The 18,107-nt window shown below is 44.2% G+C and overlaps 1 protein-coding gene across 1 annotated transcript in view; it reads left to right on the top strand.

Moving 5' to 3' along the window:
* Positions 1 to 18,107, top strand: part of TRMU (tRNA mitochondrial 2-thiouridylase) — a 376,674-nt gene that overhangs the window by 202,313 nt on the left and 156,254 nt on the right. The gene's annotated exons all lie outside the window — the stretch shown is intronic.

Consider the following 18,107-nt stretch of genomic DNA (forward strand, 5'->3'; position numbering starts at 1 on the left):
ATTCTATAGCCTTCCATGTCATTTCCCAGAAACTAGACTATTGTTGTCAATAGACCATTCGCACCCTCTGCCCATAGAGCATGGTGGGTGTAACCCAAAACTGTATTCTATAGCCTTCCATGTCATTTCCCAGAAACTAGACTATTGTTGTCAATAGACTATTCGCACCCTCTGCCCATAGAGCATGGTGGGTGTAACCCAAAACTGTATTCTATAGCCTTCCATGTCATTTCCCAGAAACTAGACTATTGTTGTCAATAGACTATTCGCACCCTCTGCCCATAGAGCCTGACTCCTCAGGCTATAAACTAGGTGTTAAGAGGCCTGTGAGATAGAAGGATGTTTCTGTCCTCACACCCTTTGTGAACTCCCTGCCCTGAGGGGAGTACCAAGCATTCCTGCCTGAACTGGAGGATATATAATCTTGGAGTTTTGGAACATTTTTGAACCCACTCGTGGGATCCAGAGGACGGCTGCATCTCATCGCTCTCAACCAGACTTAGACCACCACTGGACTGCGATCACCAGTTCTGGCCAGACTGCAGCAGCTCTCCCACCAGCAGGTTCTTCCCCTCTCCCTTTACTTTGGACTCAAACAGGGCCCAAGGAACACCACTTTGTTCAGGCCCCAGGGTACTGGGTTACACATTTGGGTTTTTGTGGGTTGAGACCAATTGTTTGTTTGTATTATTGTACTTACTGTATTATTTTAATAAATTGTTATTCTGACTTATAATCTCTCCTTTGAGTTGGGTTCATTCCCCCTGCTGGTTAACTTTTAAACCAGCACACCAAACTATTTTAAAAAGCCTCATTAAGACTGTGATGGGCCCCAGTTTAGGCTCTCTCTGGCTCTGGGATGGGTACACAGAGACACCATGTCATCCTGCAAACACTCAGAGGGTTCAGGTCCAAGTGCTGTGCAGGACTGGTGCATTGCACCACTGTTGTGCTCCCAGGCTGAGCTTTACCCTGTGCCAGCTCACTCCCTTGGTCAGCCCATGCCAGGCTGTGCTTAGCACAGCCCTTCGGACTAGGTCCAGTGAGAAATTTTGTTGGGGTTTCCTTGTGTGTGTTGGGAAAGGTAGAAGAGCTGTTCTCTGGGAGCAAGACAAGGCCTCAGTGCCAAAGAATGGCCCCTGCCCTGATTTATTTCCCAGTCTAAACAAAGCGAAAGACAGAACATATTGCATTTTCAAAATCCAGTATTTTGAATGTTTGCTTTTCTGCTGCTCTGCTAGCTACTGAACACCAAGGCTCTTCTGGGGAAAATCGTTGTCTTGCCTCTCCAGCAGCTTTCACCAGGCTCACTACTAATTACCAGAGTACATCTCTGGTTGCTGGATTTCTTCAGAGATCACTCAATGTTGTTTCATAAAAGAGAGGAAGAGCGTTTGCACTCTTAATGACTTTAGTTGTCATCACTTGTCAGCTTTGTGTGCTGAGGTCTCTGTTAGGTAGCGTAACTATCATTATATTTAAATAGAGGTAATTATAATCTGGGAAACAGTCCAAATTCTGCTTTTTAAGTAAAATTGGTGGAGCCTATTTGCAGCAACTGGAGCCCCTCAGCACACAGCAGCCTCACTGGCAGCACCACAGTGGCTGTGGGAGGATGTGCCATGTCAATATGAGGGACCCACTTTCCTGCTCAGGTACAGCCACGGGTTATTTCTTGTTCTATCTGGCATTCCCAAGAACACCCTTATCTTCAGATATTCTAGTCTGAAAGCTGTATTCAGGAAAAGGGACAAAAATAATTGCTGGTTACACAGGCTGGGAAATGGGAAGCCCATTAGGCTGTCAGGCATATACTCTCTCTCTGCTGCTGCTGCCAGGCTGATTTTCCCTGTACCAACAGACATGGGTCTCACAATCCTCAAACGAACAAGAATCATACAAGGTGGTTTCCACAGAGTGTCTTTGGTTTCAAATCCCACCAGCACTCATGCCACAGCAATGGTTCCACAGGGGCTCTGCAGAGCCAAACAGCACCATGACCACCCTGCCTGCTTCTCCTTGGTAGTTCGGTAGTTTAGGGGTTACAGTGGTAGTGCTGGGTTGGCAGTTAGACTTGATGGTCTAAAAGGTCTCTTCCAACATTATTGATTCTATGAATCTATGATTCCAGACCTGAGCTACAGCTATAAATGTCATCTTGATGATTTTATTGTCCTCGGGGCACAAAAACATTTTCAGGTGAAAAAAATCCTCTGGGAATATCTCTAACCATAGCAGCATCAACCCTAGCTGCTGTCTCTACAGCTAGTTGCACCTTCTGCTGTGTCATGTTAGAGAAATGCAGGGTGTTCTTGAGTTTTGCAGACCGTGGGAGAAACATGCTCTAACATTAGAAAGTGCTGATCTCCATTTCTCCCCAATAGTGCAAAAAATGAAATATTTTCTGAACTACGAGGATGCTGAGAGACTTGGAAATAAAAGTATTCCCACACTTATCACTGATGAAAAAGTTTGTCAAAATTAGCTTATTCTGAAAATTCTAACCAACAAATCATGCTGTCAGCACAGCCCAGGGCAGAGAAGAGTCCTGGGTCCATGGGACCATAGTGCTGGGATGCTGGACTTCTCATGGGCACATATCACTGGATGCTAATGGTTTGCTTCTTAGGAAAGGGGATGCAGGGAAGCCTTTTGTCTTCCTGTTTGGAAGAAGCAATTCTCATATTCTCTCTTGGCTTTCTTACCCAACTGCATGTTATATACACTCTGCAGATGCCAGAGATGTGTGAATAGTAGGGGTGCTGAAGGCATATTGCCCTGTACCTGTGTTTTACTATAATATAACCAAGATTGCTTCCTGTCCTAATCCATGATCTCCACCCACTGTATGGATGGAGGCAAGGCTCTCTTGGAAAGGCCTTGCCTTTTTCATATGCTGTAGCTTTCAATCAGATGGTTTGTTCATCCCCAAGGCAGATTTTTCTAAAACACAGAAGGGGCCAACCTTGCTAATGCATTGGGTAGGAACTTGGTGGCTATTAGGGTACATTCAATGAAATATCTCTCATCTCTGCAACATTGTTCTCCTGGTTCTGTGCAGTGGAGGGATGTGCTCTTCATCAGGTTTTATGCTCATTACTTTGCAGAGTGTCTCTTTGCCTCATTTTCACTGCTACTTCTGGTGAATGACAATTTGGTTTGGATGAGGTTATGCAAGACTTTTTGTCCAAGCCACAATACTGAATGTGTCTGCCATGAATGTTGGAAGTAAAATCTCTACTTCTCTACCTGCCCTGTTATACTGACCTAGCTAATGGACCCAAATTCATTCTGATCCAGAAAATTCTCTTAAGTAATGGGAATAACTGAAAGTGGAATTTGGCCTACTGTGCACAGGATCTGCCTCAGGGGCAGGATTACTGGGCCAATGATGTGCTCTCACTGCAAAGCAAGCTATTAGTGTCCTCCTGGGCTGCACTAGGCAAAGTATTGCCAGGAGGTGGATGGAGGGGATCCTTCCCCTCTGCTCAGCACTGGGGAGCCCACACCAGGAGTGCTGGGTCCAGTTCTGCACTCCCCAGTACAAGAGAGTTATGGACATACAGTGAAGGGCCATGGAGATGATGAAAGGGCTGAAGCATCTCTCCTATGAAGAAAGGCTGAGAGAGTTGGGACTGTTCAGCCTGGAGAAGAGAAAGCTCAGAGGGATCTCATCAGTGTATACAGATACCTGAAGGGAGGGAGCAGGATGGAGCTGGGCTCTTCTCAGTGATGCCCAGTGACAGGACCAGAGGCAATGGGCGCAAACTGAAACAGGAGGTTCCCTCTGAACATAAAAAACCCCCAACATTTTCACTGTGAGAGTGAATGACCACTGCCACAGACTGCCCGTGGAGGTTGTGGAGTCACCATCCCTGGAGATACTCAAAGGCTGTCTGGCCATGGGCCTGGGTAAACAGCTGTAGATGGCCCTTTTTGAGCAAGGCTTGGACCAGATACCTCCAGAGGTCCCTTCCAACCTCAACTATTATGTGGTTCAAAACAGGACAGTGAACAGTAGAAAAAGAGCAGCATAAAACATGGCAAGGAAGATAGAGTGAGGAAAATTACTGAGGTGGAACAGAGGAGAGGGATGGGACTGCCAGCAGGCATCACCAGTTAGCATTCCCTCTCTTCTGACCCCATTTGAAACTAATCTCTCTTAGGGCTTAATGAGATATAATGCTGCAGTGGAAAGTGGCTGCAAAGTGGAAAATCACAATAATCTCACAGCTTGGCAGGCTTCCTACCTGGTACTGAACCTCTCATGATGGTTGTAGTCAACCTGTGCCAAACCATTCCCATCCACCTGCAACGCCGACCTAGTGAAACCTGGAAGTGCCAGAAGAGGCACCCAGTATCAGCCCTGCGCCCATATTTCATAACCTAGATACAGAGGTTTCCTTTGAATGTGCAGATATGATGGTAGAGTGATCCAAGAAACATGGCTCCTAATCAAGCATTTTTCTGTGGTTTTCTCTCTCCCCTGGAATCTGAATCCTGCAATTGGGACTGCTTTGGGGCAAGAGCTTGCAGCACTGCAGTGGTTCATCAGAAGCAGATGGCACATCAGATGCACAGTTCTAAATGAACTAGTGGTGTTCATTTAGATCTTTGTATTATCTGTTGACAGTTTTGCTAATTGAGGTATGCTGGGATGTGGTAGCCACAGCTGCCATGATGTCTGCCTGCAGGTCTGAACCCAGTTTCCTTGCTTGGGTTGGATTGCATCTGTATTGCCATAAGTAGCAGTGTCATTGCAAGGGTTTATTTAATGCCCATCAGCTTATCTAAAAACCATACAGACTTGTCCTCTTTCTCTTGGTGCTGCCAGAGGCTGGCCACGCAGTGAAGACCATGTCTGCAGCTCCCAAGAGTATTCCAGAATTAAGGTAAGATTTGCATGCTATACAGGCTTCTTAAGTACACATATTATGGGAATTTGTTGCAGTTTCTCAGTGTAGCACTTGTTGTACGCTATGGACGTAATAATGGAAAAGATTTTAGCCTTCTTTCACATTTAGTTGAGGCTTTTCTGGCTAGCTGTCTCCATTCCTATTATAGAGCCTGTAGATAAACAGCTCCTGCTCAGATTTGAAATGTCATCTAGTGGGAGATAATATGTGCTCCAGCAAATGCCTGGTAGCCTTTGATGTTTTTCCTCAAATGTGTTAGGTACTAGATATGAGTGATAGATAAAAGCCAAGAACAGACAGACCAAAGGGCTTCCTGGCTGGTTACCCTGTCTCTGGCAGTGGCCAGTAACAGGCCCTGCAGGCAGAGTGAAAGGAGATGACATGCAGGTGCTGGTGCTTCATGAAAGTGCTTTCAGACTGCAACTATTTGTGGTCCAAAGACTTCCTATCCAGAAATAGCACCTTTGTTTTTAATAGTGCCAAATGGATTTTTCTTCCATAAATTTGGCTGATTGTTTTCTGAACCGTGTAAACTTTGGCATCCTCCCACAAACTGCTGTGAAGCTTCAGCACATGTTGTGTGAGAAACCTTCCCTGCAGAGTCTGCCACCTGCTTGGGGTCTCAAACACGCTCAGACAATGCACTCTGCTCCCTTTCTTCATCCTGCTCAAAACTTTATTGACAGCCATCACAGTCCCCCCTCAGTTATTTATTTTCCAGTTTAATGGCTGCAAATTTTTTTCTGTAACTGATTTTCACATTATACTTGCCTTGAAATGGAGGCTCAGAACTGTGCATCATGTTTTGATTTGCAATAGTTTGTTCAGGTTTTATCTCTGCATTTTAGAAGTTAGAATTGGGTTTGCTAAGAGGTTTGACTTAAACTTCTCTATCTATTATCTGCAAATTTCACCTTTCATTTTACTGTCCAATTTCTGTGTATTCTGAAACCCTTCTGCAACTGCTGAACTAACTTTCATCCTTATTACTTTGGACAGCTGCGTACAGTTGACCGACTTCACCCATTGTCCCAGAAGGTCTATTATTCACCTTCTTTTGCAGATTTTATAGAAACTGGTTGCTCAGAGCAGTTGCAGCATATGTCAGTGTAGGACTCCAGCTGGGATTCTCCTTCCCTGTGAATAATGCTGGTGTATTCCTGTTTTTTGCCAATTGCTTGCTCACATGAAGATGTTCCCTCTTAATCCGTGGCAGCTACTTTACAAGCTGCTGTTGAAGGATTTCTCCAATGTCTTTTGAAAATCGAATTGATTGTATCTGTTGGATTTTGCTCATCTGTTGACACCAGCTTGCTGATGCTTTCGAAGAAATCATACAGATATGTGAGTCATGACTGCTGACGCTAACTGTGATGAATATATCATATTCACATATCCACATGACCAGTCCTTTCCAATAGTTTCTTGTGGCGACTGTGGAATAGGGAAAAAAAGTGGAGTCCCTGGGTAGGAACAGCTTAGAGTGCTTTTTGTGTTTATACATATATTCTTATCCAAAAATACTGCCTGCCTCCCACCAAAGAAAAACTGGGAATCATGCAATTCATCTTCCAGCCACCAGGTAGAGGCAAAAGCCATTGCAAAACAGCTACCCTGGTGATAATACAACTATTTCCAAAATAGTGATCTGATTGACATCAAAAGAAAGCTTCTGACCAATCTGTCTTCATGGTTCTTAAAATAGGTCTGGCCAAATTCAAATATAAAAATTAATTTTGAATCTTCTTAGCTCTATAGTCAATTAGTTAATTAGAAAGCTGTTGCAGACAATCAGTATGAAGCACACTATAATTATCCCTTTCTACCTAACATATGAAAAATTAATAATGGTAGAGTTACTCTACCTTCTAAGACAATGGTAACAACAGTAGAGCAGTAGAGTAACCGGTCTCTCAAAGAGCATCCAGTGAAATTCTTTAGAAAGAGTTCCATTTTTTCTTTTCCTTTTCTTTTTTTTTTTTTTTTTTTTGGTAGGAAAATGTAATAATTTATCTGTTAAGTGTTTTCTAAATCATAGATTTTTCAAGTCTGGCCTTGCAAAAAGAGTCATTAAAAAGAGGCCAAATACTAATGCCAATACTCAAAGGTATTAAACATTAAATATGCACAACAGTATCTATGTTGTATTCATGGTGTTTTCATGAGTTTTGATCAGTTTTACTTACACAGAGCAGAAACATAAACAAATGTAAGTCAATGGACAACTGAGGACAAAATTTTTTTTTCCGTATTTTTTATTTTCCGTAGAGGAGCAGCACCAATCTTGGTCTTTCAAAGATATAAATCTTTTCTGAATCTTATAAAGCAGCTGTGACTATTATCATTTACGTTGCAGCAGCTCACTGAAGCCCCTCATGTGGATCAGGACCCCATTACACCACAGACTATGCATGTATAAGCTCAAACGAGAGTACTCATAATTCATGTCTGTCTTGGTGGAGCAGGTCTGTAGATGCTCAGTTCTCCCCAATAGTTTCAGCATAAAGAACTGCTTGTTCACCAGTCAAAAAAACCCCCAAAACAACAAAAAACCCCAACCAAAACCCAAAAGAAGCAGCAAAACAAAAACTCAAACCACAATTCCCCCCCCCAAACCTAGAGGATGTAAATGACAAACCCAGTCTCATGTCTGAAGGGTGCTGTAGGACAACCTGGGATGGGGATGTGGGTCATGGAGATGTGACTACGCCAGCCAGGTGCTGCTGTGGGAGGTTCCAGTGTGGCTACACAACACCCTTCCTGCCAGCCAACACAGCAGGCAGCACTGGGAAATGTACAAGGTTTGACAGCACGCTGGTGGCACTCAGGATGACACTGCTATTGAAAAGCAGTTTCTGGGTTTCTTTTCACATCATTTCCCTGCCACCACAGGTCCCTGAGAGCATGGGGTCTGGCACTTACTGACATCTGGTCACTTCTCTGAACCACGGTGTTTCGGTCGGAAGCCCTGGGGCTGTGCCTTTAAATACATCTTATTCCATTTGCTGATGATCACTCTGACCATGTCTTGTAGGGTGAGACCAGGGTCAGTCCTTCCAGTGTCCTCACTGTGATGTGTTACAACAGTGATTTACTCTGCTGAAACTGTTTTTTCTTAATCTGAGAGCTACACAAGAAGACCAAAAACTTCTTTTTTCTCTGATTACTTAACAGGAACAAACCAGAGAAGGGTAGGACGATCCAGCACTTTTAGGCTTTGATCAAAGAAGATACAGGCCTAATCTGTCTTCACAGATGAAGGAGAGGGGTGAACACATGATGATGAGGAGGAGGACAAGGAGCAAGAGCTGCTGATGAGTAGAAGCCATTTTTGGGAGAGTCTAGGAGGCAGAGGAGAGTTCTCAAGGTCCTTGACAGCTGAGGAGTGAAGTGAAGCAGTGGGAGCTGGTGAGGTTGGTCCTGGCTCCCAGGGAATTTCAGCAATAAGGTTTGTGAGGGATGGGGTCCTGGAGTAAGGGTGGTAGAGTAAGAGTGATGTACAGAAAAGGTAGACTGGAGGAAGGATCAGATTTTTTTTTTTTAGCTTTTCTGAAACTTTGAAATTTCAGGTAAGTGATAAAAAAGATTGATTGTGCACATAATCCTTTAGACATAAATCATTGACCAAGTCTGGATCCAGCCACATGAAAACTCCCCTCAAAATAGAAGCTTAGAAGACAAGAGAGTCCTTTCTGAACCTCATGACTCAACAGAAGAGTCTCTTTGACTGTTTTTGTCCTCTATGCTGCAAATAATCAAGTGTACCTTGCCATCAAATCTTGTTAAACAATTGTCACATTTACTATCAAACTTTGTTAAATTGCTGTTTTATATCAAGAAAAATTTATAGCAATAAAACTTCTTTGTTACGAGTGAAGTGCCTCACTCCATCTGCAACAAGGTGTGCCTAAGATCCTCATTGGTACTTATAAATAAAGTGCATGTTCTCACATTACAAGCCTGTGTTGCCCAGTCCAAAAATCAGCATGGATTTTATTTCTGTGCCCATTTTGCTGTAAGAGCAGGTGGTGTTGAAGATGTCAGAGTGATGGAGGAGGAAAGCTGAAGGGAACTGGGCTCTCCTCCCTTGGTACACACAATTAAAGAGAACAAATATTTGTCATTAACTTGTGGCTCTTCCAACCTGTTTATAAAGATTTATACTTCTTGAAGAACTGTGTAATTAAGTGCTACTAATCCTCCGAACTTCTACTGTAGTAGGATCATGATAGTTTCGGAGAGAGATGCAGCATGTCAGATTCTGTTCCCACAAGTACCTTATAAAATAAGTTGCAAAGTATTTCATATGACTTGCAAGAAGCGTCAAAGGAACCCAGATCCCTGGAATTTAAATACAGTGTGATCTGTTGCCTGAGGAATACACCGTGCTTTGCTAGATAGATCCAAGCTCCTTCAGCATCAGAAAACTGACACAGGCTTCAAATAACTGTCCCTAATCCTCCTGCTGCCTCTGTGTGAGTGCCCAGGTCTGCCTGCCTTGGGACATCTCCACATCATGGGTAGAGGAGAGAACCTGTGGTTCCACCTTCAAAATTATGGCACTGGGTGAAGCTAATACCCACCTCACAATGGAATCAAATCTGCTGCAGAATATGCCCATGGGAGATATGAGCATGGTGGGTTTGACCAGTGCTGCTAGGCAGAAGAAACAATGGAGGGAGATCGGGGATGGCTGAATACAATATTTGTCAGTCTGTGATGATATTTAACCACTCTCCATAAGCTTCAGGTACCTATGCTCTTCTTAACCCTTTTCTTACAGGAAGCAGGGTGAGAGGAAGGAAAATTTTCTAACCAAAAGATGAAAGGATGTGTGTAGGCCATTCCATGACCACTAACACTAGGTATGAGCTGAGTCTGTGAGAAGCTGTTGGCCCAGCTTCATGCTGTTCCTGCCATGGCTCAGTGCAAGACAAACACAGCTAGGTGGCTTAGTGATTTCCTTGTGGTGCCAGCCCTATGCAGTAAGCAGGTGAAGCTCCTGAAGTCTAAGACTGTTCTCAAGTTCCTGCCCATACCCACATTCTCCAGACAGTAGAGAGACAACCTCTTCCAGGACAGGTATGGGAATGGCAAAAAACTTCTGGCAGAAGCTGCAACTGATGCCAGGTGCCTGCAAAAGCTGTTTGCAAAACTTGCACACTCTATTTCTTCTTTTTTTCCCCCACAGATGGTTTTATCTTGCTCTCTATTGGATTTTGAAACAAGTCCTGAGTTTTTCCTTTCAGTAGAAAGGCTTTCTGTGGGGAAGGCAAGGCAGCTGTGCCGGCTGAGCGGGTGAGTAAGAGCAGAGCCGCAGGCATGATCTTCTCAAAAGGCTCTCCACTTGCCCAAGAGGGCATGACTCGAGTCCCTGACATCCTGTTTTCAGATAAATCCTGCTGAGAGGTGATTCAGGCAGAGTTTCTGCCTTTAAACATGCCAAGATCATAAATGGAAGCCTGGAAGGGCTGTAGCTCTGGAAGGGCTTTTGGCTGGGCTATGTCCCTGTGAGCATCGGGTCTGTGGAAACAACATATCTGTGCAAGCCTCTAGCATGCTGAGCTGGATCAGATGCTGTTCAGCATCTCAGCCTGGCAGTTTACCATGGCAAACAGTTAATAGCCTACATATGACAGCTGGTGGGAGGGTCAGGAACGTGACATCCTGGGGGATGCACAGCCACCAGACACTGCTGGATGGGCCCTTTGAGGATCTGTATTCCCCCTCTGCCACATCTTATCTACTATAGCCCTACCTAACTTCAGATATTGATCTTCAAGGAAGGTTTTCAGGCCCCTTCCATTGTAAAATGAGGGAAGTGTTCACTCCCGGGGTATAGGTCACTTCATCCCAGTGCAGGTCAGCTGGCTTGCAGAAAGGAAATTGCTCAACTCCATTGAGGAGAGATGCCAGCACATCAGATACCAGTCATCCAGACAGAGCTGAGTAAAGCAAAATGATGTTACTTCATCTATGCTGGGTTTTTGGAACTGCCAGCATGTGTGGGGACTACAGCTCCCCCCTCAACTCCACCATAAACAGTTACCTCCTCCATTGTGGTGGCACAATGATTTCAGGCCTTTTCACCTGTACTTTGTGATGGTGGAGCTTTGAGATGGACAAAAGTCTCATTTCTTCAACTTTAATCTTCTCTGGAGATAGGAGCTCAGAGAGAGAGGAAATGCCTCTTTGCCTGTTAGGGAAGAGCTAGCCAAAGCCACCTGCAGTGAGGAGCAGAAGAAAGAGGAAACGTTTCAGAAAGGATTTTGAGCCTGACATAGGCCCAAATGAGGCCAGTGCTTGTCTGTAGAAGCTGAAAAACTGTGGGATATAGGTAGGACCTAAGAAGATATTGGAACTGTTGTTTTATGCTGACTGAACAGACTGCAACAAGGAATGCCATGCCTGTGTCTGGAAGCAATTACAGACAGATAGAACAAAATAGAGGCTGTCACCCAGGTCTTCTCTGGAAACTTCCATGGCATGCTGGGATTGTCAGTGTTAAATCAGAGAGGACTATCTGTAAAGGCTAAGTGAGAGATCGCCAGGCTTAGACCCACAGTCCCTCTGGCTTTCTTGGTGAACAGAAACAGCCATCACCTCCTGCCTTCTGGGTCCTCCCTGAAGCCTGCTGCTGTGGCAGGCTGCAAAATATGGGAGTAGAAGTCTTGGACAACATCCTATAGGGCTAGTTTTGCCTAGAAAACTGCCATTTTCTATGCCAAGTAAACCAAAGCATTGGGCATAAATGTCCCACTATCCAAAGTCATCTACAAATGGCTGCACATGGTGGTGTCACAGCCTCTCACCATGAGCTTGGTGCACATGTCCAGTGGTGCACTGCTGGGACCTGCTGAAGACTGAGCAGATTGCAAAGTGTTGATGAGGGGCAGGGCAGGGCAGGGCCAGGCCCTCGCCTGCTGCTGCCCTGGTGCCTGGCAGGGTCCCTTGGCGCTCCTCCTCACTGGTCCTTGCCATCCTGCCAGCCTGTCATGTGCCTGTGAGCAGTCTCCCTGGAAGAAAATCTGTTTTCTTTGCTGTCAAGACCTGCTCTCATTTGAATTATTTTAGCACTGCCAGAATAAAAATAAAATAATTGGGATGGAAGACTTAATCTTTTCAGTTATATTTCAGCCCTGACACAAGTTGGCTGAGTTTCAGTGAACTGATTTATACCAAATACTGCTCTGCCATATCCACAGTTTATCTACAAGAATGAAAATAACTGTCAGCAAGCAGGTTTAAGCTCATACAGGAGCTGCTGGAAGGAGCTCTGTGTGTGTTGCCCTTCAGGGTCAGGGCTTTGGACTGGATTGCAGGAGAGTGTGTTTGTTGTGTCCAAGGCCTCTCTTCCTGTGGTTGTCTCAGTGACTCAGCTTGTCAGTACGTCACAGGAGCTGTTTCAGCTCAGGGTTTGAAACCCAGATTATATCACATCCATTTCTGCAAGGACAAGGTGGTACCATCTTCAGTTGTGTGACTCAGCACCCTGGTGGAAGTACCTTATCTGGCTGACTTGAAGGAGAGAACTAAATCTCAAATGATGATGAAAAAAGACTTTCTCCACCTAGTTAAAAAGAATTTAAATTCTTAACGAACTCTCAGTTAATTATAACCTGAGAATCCAAGTAGCATCTCTCACTGGAGCTTACTGAGCACAGCAACTGAGCCTCTAGCAAGGCACATAGTATATAACACATACTATGGTTTAGACTGTGCATGTCCACATCTTAAATCTTGATTGTGAGGGCTCAGTGGCAGAGCCAGGGAGATGCCAGCACAGGAGAATGGCAGCCCTGCACAGTGAAACACAACCTGACATGTGCTGTGCCATGAAATCCCACAAATGATCAGAGATGTGAGCTCAGCCACGTCTTCCAATAAATCTTTTACAGTACTCAGTCAAACCTTATACCTGGCTGACTCTAGGGGACTGAGAAGACTGATATGGCTGCTACCTCTTCTGGGTCATCATCTGACAAGTGCAGGTAAGTGACATAACCAAGAAATGGAGACAACACTATTTTGAGGGCTGGAAACAGTTTCACTGCTGAACTGCCTTCAAGGACAGGCAAAAGACCTTTTATGAAGGTTGATAACAACAACAACAGATGCTACTATTGCTAGTGCTTGGATTGTCAGACCCAGCTTAGAAGAGCTGTTTTGAAACTAGAATGAGAAGCAGAGGTTGGATTTCCACCTATGTGCAGTCACTTAGCTGTGTTAAAGAGATGTGTGGGAGATTTAAATAATAGTACTGCTGTGTCTAATTTCTGAGGAGTCCTCACCCTTGGCCCTGTCCTAAGCAGACCCCTTGTCCAAAAGTCCAGAAATATTAGAAAGTGAAAATGCACTTGATGTCCAGGTGAGCCTGGAGGATATGGCATTCACTGGGGAATGGATTCCTGCTCCAAGGTACATACACTTTTTCATTAATCATTTAGGTTATAAAAGCAAACACTTTCTAGGGTACTGATCTGTCATCCTTTGCTTCAGAAATGCTTGCTTCTTCCTTCATGTATTTTCCCTGATTTCTTTTTTCCTATAGCAGCCCAGCCTCAGCAGCAGGGGTAGGAAGGCATGCCCCAGGTTAGGAATAGGAGTAATGGCAGGGTGAGGGGTCATGTGCTAGGAAGTAGTTCGCTGCAGCCAGCATTTCCTCTGCTTCTCTGAACAGGTAAGTGTCTTGTTTAAAGTCTCCTTTCCCGCTCTGTCAAACAGATGGAGGAAAGAAATCAGGGTACTTTTTGTTAATTTTTTTTTCCTGAGCTGTAGCATTAAGCCAGCAAGCCGTGGCTACATGCTCTTGCATTTCCTAAGACAGCTTGATAGAGACAGACTGGAAAAATATCAGGGTTAAGTATCAGTACAAAGTTGTTAAGCCCTGTATAGGCACAGATTCTTTGGCATCTTTGCGCCCAAAAGCAAAGCTGCCAATATGTAGGTTGCCTTTACATTTTTCCAAGTCACTTTCAGAGCTGTTGCCTGCTTACCTTGACAGGTGTGTAGCTGGGTGTCAAAGTTATCCACAGCCAGGTTAAGCCCTGAAGAAAACCTGAAGAATGAGATCCAAATGGTAAACTAGCAAAACAAAACAAATCAAACAAACAAAACCCACCACCACCAAAACTAAAACCAAACAAAAAAAAAGGAAAAACTTCCAAAATTTGAGTATTCCTTTCTGAACAGTCTGAACTGACTATTCATTCATGTGAATAGGGCACTTAGGGCATGATTTCTGTTCTGCCTTCAATCTCAGGGAGACTCCTTGCCTGGACCAGCAGAAATGGGCTGTTTCTGAGGATGCTGTAAGCCCCACAGCAGCTGGCAGGGCAGGATAAGACTTCTTCCTGCTGTTCCTTTGTGTTTAGTATAACTTTCCTATAAAGCAGAGAGCTACTGTTGCTTGCAAACTTGCACCTATTTAGTCTTTTTTTATTAAAATTCTCCTTGACATCTATGTATTTCTAATCCCCTTAAAATATGGCTGACCTTTTGGTTGCTGTGATACCTACCCTTTGGCACAGAGGACCTCCTGCTCATCCTTCATGGCACATAGCTGTTTGCATCGGGCTCTCTGCTGCTGCTGCTCTGTGGTGTTCAGTGTCCTGCCCTAGTAATGCAGGTGGTGATTACCTGATTAGCTTATGCTGGGGAAGATGCTGGTTCCGAAGGGGAGATGGGTGAATGCAATGTCCCGTGATTCCTAAGAGCTCTATATTTTCCATTTAAAGATACTTAAATGCCAGAAAGAGTATTACAGGCATATGTTCAGGGAATTGACAGAATCAGGGGTTTGTAAGAACTTTTGTCCCCTTGTATTTAAAACCTGAGAAGAGGCGTGATGAGAAGAGGCGCGAGATGCCTGCTGCTGAGCTATAAAGGCTTCTTTGTGCTGAATCATCCGGCCTAAAAAGAGCTCTGGCTCTCTTCTGCTAAGTGGCCAGTGGTGCTGGTGGACCCCACGGAAACAGCTTTTGTTAGCCAAGATTAGCTGCAGGGAGAGGTGTCTCAGTCCTTTCACTATAACAGGCTGCAAAAGGCACTAAGGAATGAATCTGAATTTTCTTCTTTTGTTCTACCACGGAGTTTTCCACTTAAAGCTGCAGTTGTTTGGCTCTAGACCTGGGACAGAGTGCAAGTCAGTATGGGAGCAGCATGGACTTAATGTGAGTACATGTGGATGTGGCATTGCAGGGTGTTGTGGAATAGAGGGGAGGATGCTGCATCTCTGAAGTCTATACTCAGATACAACTTTTTATTACCTTGATGACAGGATAAATTAGCTGTGGGATAAATGTTCATCCCAAAAAAGTAACCTCCCAACAAAAGCAGCCATCTTCCTCTCAACATGCTCAGGCAGTCCTTGCTGTCATAGGCTTCCCACTTTGCTAGAACTTAGTCATGCCTCAGAAAGCTTTATGCAAGGGCACGTTTTATTGGGATGGGCCAGTTCTATAGCCTGTTTCTATCAGTGCCTGTAAGACCAGGCTGCCTGTGAGCCCCTGAATACTGCAGCACTCCAAAGAAACAAAAAGCCTAGGAAAAAAAGATGGTAAATTGCAGTACCCTCACATTTCCTTCACTTTAATGAAATCCAACATGGTGCACTTACATTTGCTCCTTTGTTGTTTTTTGCAGGCAGTCTCAGGCAAAGATTGGAGACTGAGTGCTTATATCAACAGCACTCGTGGCTCTCCCATCTGAAGCTGTATTTTTCAGAGGCAGGCCTGGTATTCACCAGGATGTATCCTACCCTACAGGGCAGGTTAGGTCAGAAACATCTCCTAGTTTATTTAAAAAATTGTGCTGGACATTTTTCTGAGTCTTGGTAAATACGGATGTACTTTGTATAAAGAATGTTTTCCACACCTGCTCAGGAGGAGGTTCTATGGCCCATAAAGGGGAGTGGTGCCCAGAAGATGAGAGATTTCCTGCCCTAACACTGGATGTACCAGAAGGATTGATGAGCAGCCACAATGTAGCAAACTCAACGCAAGTCCCTCTAGGAGAGTGACTTTGTCCCCTCATAGGCAGGTGACTTCACTTTAAACCAGGACTGATTTGACTCAATCACGCTCATATTATCATACCTGCATACTCACGAGATGGATGTATCCAAGCTGCCTGACCAACATGCACCAAGATGTGTGTGTCCATCTTTGCAATGACTCTGAGGATGAGGGACAGTGCCCTCATGCCTGCATCAAATTTCCTGTGTTTTTCTTAGATTGGTGACCTGTACTAGCACTGGATGTGCCGTTTGTACCCTTTAGCTTCTGGTAGAAGCTCAGAGGCCATGCCAAGCTCTGCTCCAGGGGCGGTCAGGACATGGAGCTATCTGCATGGATGCCTGTCACCAGAGCAGAAGGGTACACAGCCACACACTGTCCATCCTGCTCCACCTCTGGGAGTTACCAGGATTTACTCCCAGCCCTTCATTTCCTGTGTCCAGAGCAGCAGCATGCTCTGCGTGTGCTGGCATCTTGGTGAGCTTTTCATCGAGGTCCTATCAGCATCTGTCACTCCTGTAGCATCCACTTACAGTCTCCTGCCTTTGGTTCCTTCTGGTGCCTCACATGCAGCCATTGCCATTCCTTCCCCACTCCCACCAATCTTCCCATTGCTATTACTATTAGGATATTCTTCTGTCATTAGAAGACAGATAAATCTGTAAGAATCTTTTTTCTGAATGAATTGCTGTAACAGATTTTTTTTTTGGGGGGGGGAATTTGCATTATGGACATTAAAATGCAGAAAATTGTGTACTTTTTTTTTAAAATCAACTGCTTCAAGGGAGAAAATAAGAAATGTTTCTGAGAACAGCTTTCCATTATATGAGAAAACAGAAGCTCCATTCCTCATTCTCACACCATCTCTGTTTATTAACCCTAACTATTTTAGAAATAAAACATTTCTATATCTTTTATGTAAGCCAGGCTAACAGCATCCACATAACCATCAATGCAACTGCAGAAGTCACATAGAAAAGGGAGGTAAAAAGCTTTTTTTTATGCTTTATTCTAAGCTCCAGAGGCCTAAGAAAACTGCCTGAAACTCTTCACAGTTCATGCATAGCACAAGGTAGACTGCATTTGAGTGTATGCAGACAACCTGGACCAGCCCTTTGGTGCATCCAACCCAAAATCTTGTTTCCAGTAGTGGCCATGACAGAATAGGCAAGAAAGACTGTAGGAATAAGACAGACACACACAGTAACTTCCTCTTCGTATTCTCTCAGTCTATAATAATTTTCAGCATAGTTTATATGTGTTTAGCAAGTCTTAAAGGATTTTTCTCCCAGTAGCTTGTCCTTGAACCAAATTCTAGCATCTCTAACATCCGCTGGCAAAAGCTCAATAGTGGACCTCTTGTTGCCTGAAGGGTTGCTCCTCTTATTTTAAACCTCGTCCTCATAGTTTCTTCTGATGTTCCTGAGTTCTCCCAATATCCAGAAGAAGCATGACCATAGGTTATGCTTTACCTTTTGTAACCTGGTTTGGGTCTTCCTGAGACCCAGGAGTCAGCTCTGTTATGAAAGTGCTTTGTGGGTGTCTGCAAAGGGATATCAAAATGAAAATCAGTATTAGAGGCAGCATAATTTATTTCTTTGGAAATAAATACTTCAGATGATTTAGTTACAAGGTTTTTTTCTCCAAATACTGATTTTCCCAATTATGCTAAGCTTGTGAGTCTGTCTTTAGAAAGACTACAAATATTTTTAGCTCTAATTTCTATCATATGGCATATCTCAAGTCTTAGCTTGTTTCTCCAGCAAACAATGTCTAGCACAGCATATTCATTTCCCACTCCACGAGTGCATTATGATGCTGATGTCCAGCAGGTGAGTGTTTCACTGGAACGTATTTAGCAATCATTCTTTAAAGGGAAGGTATTTTTCATCCTGGATTTTTCAGACACTACATCTTATTCCATGTTTGTTGCCTATAAACTTCTCATAGCCCAAGGAAAGATGTTTCTAGGGGAGCAATTGTTGATTCGGATGAACAGAAATTCTGAATGTGCATAAAACACTTCTCCAATCACAGTGTTCAGTCTGTGCAAGTCAAAACTGTTCTCACCCAGGGGTTAAGTGATGGGTGCCAGGGAGAGCACTCCCCAAGCACACAAGGAGTGTGGCAAGGACAGGTTGCAGGCTCAGCTCTGTCTGGGGCAAGCTCACTGGAA

Source organism: Manacus candei, unplaced genomic scaffold, assembly GCF_025592945.1.
Source record: "Manacus candei isolate 608988 ecotype Guabito, Panama unplaced genomic scaffold, ASM2559294v1 h1tg000063l, whole genome shotgun sequence".
NCBI lineage: Eukaryota > Metazoa > Chordata > Aves > Passeriformes > Pipridae > Manacus > Manacus candei.